We start from the raw sequence: 6,357 nt of genomic DNA on the forward strand, positions 1-6,357 counted from the left end.
TTTTTTTTTTTTTTTGGTCTCATTCTAATCATTCAGTTCTTAAGTATAAAAAATTGCAACTAATTAAACAACGGTGGTTGAACAACCAGATGGGCCAGAGCACATATACATGACAATGAGGTGCAGAAACATGAAGATGCACTAGGTATATGTTTATGTTTTAAGCCACGTAAAGAATCAAATCAAAACATTAAATAGTTAGGCAATAAAATCAAAAGTTTTAAAGATTAAACAGTCACTTCTAAATGACCCAAAATTCAGATTAGTTTTAGAGTTTTACCTGGAAATATTTTGCAATGTTTATTGTCTCATGATGTTGGCATGCAAGTGGTAACATTCTTTTGAGGAGCTAATTCATTAAGCCATTCTTGTACCCCACAATTAAATCTAATTAAGTTTCATTGGAGATGGGTTTCATGATGGTTATGGGCTAATAGTTTCCAGAATGTAGGTTAAATATTTCATTCTTTTTAGAGAGTAAATTGTGTCTAAAACAGAATATATATAATTTTGACTTTGAAGTTTAAAAAGTGTAAAACAACCATTTTTGTCATGTTTAATACAAATTATATATAATTTCAGCTAGCCACAAAAAAAAGACGGCCGTAGAGATGGTTGTTATTAAATATTAAATGTTAAATTATCTCTTTTATTAAATGTTAAATCAAACTGTATATAATTTTGACTTGGCTATCTTTCTTATTAAATGTTAAATTATCTTTACTATTATTTTATTTTTTGATGAGAAATATAATATTTGATTTATGTTAATATTTATGATAATACATTTGTAAATAACTTTATAATTTTTTGCTCATGAATACAGATCAAAATAAATATTAATATAATTTTTTACTATATTTATAAGATAGAGGCGGTTTAAACCGTCCTTAATTACCTATTATCTTTGCATAATAATATTTGTAGAGGTGGTGTAGACCGCCTTTAGATATTAATATTATAGATGAGGTTTAAAACGTCTCTAGAGATTAATATTTATAGAAGCGGTTCAAACCGCCTCTACAGGTTAAAATTACTTGAGGCGGTTTCAACCATCTTTATCTTATTACTAAATTATAGATTAAAAAAATAAAAAAAAGTAAGCAGAAATATTGGGGCGATCGAAACTGTCTCTATGTACCACCTTTAAGTGCCCCTCCCTACCACTTCTAAGCACCCCTTGTCAATCTATGTTGGCGATTTAAAGGCGGTTGTAGAAATCGCCTCTACGAATACGTAGAGGTGGTTTAACAAAAAATAGCCTCTACAACCGTCATTTCTTGTAGTTATCCACTTAGCGTTAAAAGAATGTGAAACAAACAGTAATTTTTTTATTTTACATTTAAAAGTTGCAGAACTAAAAGTTAAAAAAAAATGTTTGAAGAGAAAAATAACAAAGAGAACTTTTTTTTTTAAGAGATAGATAGCAGGCTACCCGCTTGTGTTTATTTCATTTAGAAATAAATTTAGCTAGAATTGTGAATCAACTAGGATTCGAACTTGGGTCTCGGAAACCAACCTCCAAACCCTTTGCCACTTGCTCTAGAGACGATCGGTAACAAAGAGAACTAAAAGAACAAAAAGAGCTCTATAGCATAATTAAGAATCTCACCAATATGCGTTTTTGAAAAGGATTTGAATTATGCGATATCATTCCCTCAACGTAGGAAAAGAACTTGTACTCATTGGCATTTGACTGTTCTATTTTTCTAATTAAAATGCTAGTTATGCCACAATTCCAAATTCCAAATATTCCTTTTATCTTGCGGGAAAGGCAAAATTAATTTATCGTCGGTTACACTAATTAATAAGTTTATTAGTTCGATTTTTCTAGTTAAGTACCGATTGTTAAATATATATTTTTGGACCTTTATTTTTAAAACAATATAAAATTAGAGATGTTGGTAAACCTCTGTTGTTAGATGAGATTCTTGGGCATAACCATTGATTTAAAGGATTTGAGACTTAAATTTAAATTTTGACTTCGAACTTGATGAGTTATAAATTCAAATTTTAAGCTTAAATTTAAATTTGAATTCAAAATTTTCTCAATTGATCAAATAGCAAGAGCTCACGGCTTTCTCTGAAAATCTCTTGTCGAGTTTTCAAGTTCCGATTTCTTTTTTAAACCAAATAAATTAACAGTTTCGTCATTCCATTTTTGATTCCGGTTTATTCTTATTCTTATTCTGGTTTTGATTTCGATTTTGAACCAAACGTAGTCTTAATGTGATCATTTCAATAACTTCTTCCGTTCTACAAGCCCATGCTAAATATATATATATATATTCGATTTTTAGAGGAACACCAATAGTAACCTAATAGGGCATACTCTACTCAGCTCTCTTAAATAAAGGAACACGTAATCTTTTCATTTATTTTTGCATAAGCCAACAAACCGACTTTACACTTTTTTTTTTTTTCTTTTTTTTACCCTTTTAATCATAATATTCTTCTCTTTCCACTTTCTCTTTCCGCAATAAAAATGGTTACCGAGTACACACAAGAATATCACTGTGGAGTTTATTAATGTTTCTAATGGGAATATATTTTGTTATAGGAAAAGAATATATATATAGGAACAAATATCACATGATTAACATAATCTATATATCCAAGCAGATCTGTACTACGTACATCAAAACATCATTGAACTAAAGTTCGGCATTAGCATTCCCTATAGCAATTAGTGTATTATAGTTGCTGTGAAATTTATTCTTCTCATACTGTATAATCTTTTTCTTTTATTATTATTTTTTTTTATGCTCCTTAATTTACTCTTTAGCTAGTGCTGTAAGGTTCATTTAGGAAGTGTCCTTACCGATGATGATGATAAAAGAGAAAACAAGCACAAAATGATCATATACTACTTGACTCCAGCTGCTGCTTAAGATAGAACGGATGATTCGGTCCGATCAAATCGTCTTTGATGTTTTAAGCTCTAAATTAATAATTATCATCATTAAAACTGATACAGGGTATTTAAAATGTCTGGAAACTGAACTTTGGATTCAGGCTTGGATCAGTGAATGCTCTATTCTGCATAATTTATCTATCAATACCCAGAGTTGTACAATATAGATTTAGGAAGGATGTAAATGAGAATTTGTTCATTGGATTTGGGTTCAAAATTATTTAAGTCCGAACTTAAAATAAACAGTTAATTAATTAACACTTAAATTATATATATATATATATATATATATATATATATATATATATATATATATATATATATATATATGAAACCTCAGAGCTACTTATATCCTCGAGCACGTCGGTATCTCTTCAATGTTTCTAATTCTGGTTTGTACATTAATTTTGAGTGTTTTCTAATAATATGAACTCGTGAATAAGTGAAATTGCGTGTCCATGAATAATTAAGTTGGTATTTGCTTTAAGGATCTGTAATCTCCCAAGGCTCCCCCAACTGTATATGAATATTAGGAATACGTACGTTTATAAATAGTTGGAATACATAAATATTGCTTGATATATAGATTTGCATGAATTTTGACAACAGCAAGTTGGGAGATCTAATCAAATTGACACTACTGCTATGTGGGAAAAGCATTCAAACTGGTGAAATGCGGTTCATTTTAAAATCGACATTCCTGAGTTTTATGTAGGCCCTAGCTATTGAGTAATTTGATTTAGAGTCGCACTATTTACCCAGTTTATCTTGCTTAATTTGCAGCTGAGAATAGTAACTTATTAGAATCAGTTGAAGGGGTGATGTTATTAATTATGCATAGTTGGATTCCAGTATTTTTTTTTTGTTTATTTCGTTGATCATACCTGGCGCAATTGCTTAAGAACTTAATGGTTGGTACTTGAGGTCTCAAGTTCGAAGTCTAGTTGATTCACTCTTTTAGCTGAATTCGTTTTTGAAAAAAAAAATAATGATAATTAACAAAGTAGATAACATGCATGCTAGCTTAATTTCTCTCTCAAAAATATAAAAAAATCGAAAATTTGACGAACAGAATGTTTTTTTTTTTTTCTTTTTTTTTTTTTTGAGAGATAGGTAGCACGCTACCCGCTTCGTTTATTTCATTTAGAAATAAACTTAGCTAGAAATGTGAATCAGCTAGAATTCGAACTTGGGTCTCGAGTACCAACCACAAAGCCCTTTGCCACTTGCTCTAGGGACAGTCGGTGACGAACAGAATGTTTAAAGTTTGTATTGTACGTGATGTGATCGAAGTAGAAACAAATAAACTTCTGATCCGAAATGAAGAAGCTCCAGCTTAGAGGTTTCAATTTTACAGATAGTGGGAAGAAGCCAATCGAAATTTAACACAACTTTACTCAGATAGTGGGCTAAGTGGCGGTACATACTTCTAAAGAAGCTCTAACTCGACAAAACGTGCCTAACTGATAATGATCCAAACAAACAAACAAATATTATATATATATATATATCACCATCTAGCATGGAAAAAGTGATGTTCCTTCCATTTTCAATTAAAGAAAAAATAAGGCAGCTCCTTCCTTGTTTCTTATCCAACTAGTGGAGGAAGTTGGTTTTGCTTGTTCCTCTCTCTTGAAACCATGGATTTGGATGCAGCTTGATTGAAACTTGTTGGCTGCTTTAGGACATACACTAGCTACGTGCTCCACAAAATTCACAAACTATACATCTCTTCTTTTTTTCTTTTTTTTTGAAGTTTTCCTTAAAAATTCTGTGGATAAGTTGATCAAAGCGGACAAAGAGGTCAAAGGAAAAGAAAGAAAAAGCTCTCATGATCACCTTCAATTCATTATCATCAAAGTTCCTCCACTCAATCATATTCTTATCCATTTTCAATGATGGAAGCATCTCTCTCTTTCTCTCTCTCTCTCATTCTTTTTGCAAAACGTTTGAAATCCGACTATCAGTAGTGAATAGACAATAAAACTCCTCTTTTGATTTTTTTTCTCTTTTTTATTACAAGAATTGCAAGTGTACCGTGATAGGCCGGCCCAAATAGATCACTAAACACTTCTTATTGAAACTAATAAGTATAGAAGAGAAAAAAAATAGCATAGAAGAAAAAACTAAGACGCGGGGCGCGACAATATACAGTGGTAGGAGAATAAAATATTACTGTTGAAATGAAGTAGCTCTTTTATTACAAGAGTTTTCTGTGAAACACAAATCTGGCTAAGATAGTCATTTAATTTTTCAGTTAATTGCATATGTGTCTTTACAAAAGAATAAAATTGCATATTTATTACTACAAAGTTTAGTTATCAAACAAACCTGTTCAAAGTTCCATAATTTGTAAATATTTTCCCCTCCATCACTTGACGGGTTCAAATCGACTCTTTTCTCTACAAACTATCGTTCTACCTAAAAAAAAAAGGGTTAATTTCTTCAATATGTTGTAATTTCACCTTTTAATTATACTTAACATTATTTATCACATCTAATATTTTAATTCCTAAGTACTGTCAGATCATTCTACATAAATCCTAAATTTTATATTCTAAAAAATATTAAAAAAATATTTTTTACAAGTATATAACGGTTTTAACAGTGAAAATTTAATAGGCAGCATCCTAACAGTGAAAAAAATAATATATTAGATGATTAGAACTTTTCACAAATACATCAGCATAATCAAAACTTTGCAGGGATACAAATAAATTATCTCATAATAAAATAAGCAACATACCAACCACTAGCTGACAAAACTAATAAATTAATTGTCATGTCCGCGGCTACGGCGGAACATCCTCGAGTATTCCTACTTTTTCGATAGCACCAGACAGCAAATAGAGGAGGATTTCAAGAACCTCCGTCAAGGGAATCATACGGTATAGGAGTACGAACATAAATTTTCTCATATCATGAGCTGCATCCCGTTCATGGTGCGGGATGAGGCGGATAAGGCTTGATGCTTCAAGCGGGACCTTCAATCGGACATTTACTCAAAGGTCCATCCGCTTGACCTATGGACCTTCTGGGCAGTGGTGGAACGTGCCCGATCAGTTGAGCGAGGCGAGGTCGTCGTACGCTGGGATTGCGAGGCCTATGAGAAAGGAAAGGAGAAGAAAAAAGAAGCAGTCCTCATGTAGTTCTAGGGGCCAATCCAACTCCAGGCGGCTTCCCAAGCACCTGTGGCCATAACCACAATCGCAAAGATCTTTATCTCTCTTCTCTGAGCACGATGTGTGATCTGTGGTAGTACTCATCATCTGCATCAGTGTGAGTATTGGGAGGGGAGATGCTTCAAGTGTGGCTAGTTGAGCCACATGTCAGCTGACTGCTATGGGAGAGCACCACCGGCCCACGCTTTAGTTTCGTCTACCCCGAGAGAGCATCTGGGAGTACCATCCTCCGTTCCTTTAGGTAGGCAACCTTTTGTTTCA

The sequence above is a fragment of the Ananas comosus genome, linkage group 12, assembly GCF_001540865.1.
Source record: "Ananas comosus cultivar F153 linkage group 12, ASM154086v1, whole genome shotgun sequence".
NCBI lineage: Eukaryota > Viridiplantae > Streptophyta > Magnoliopsida > Poales > Bromeliaceae > Ananas > Ananas comosus.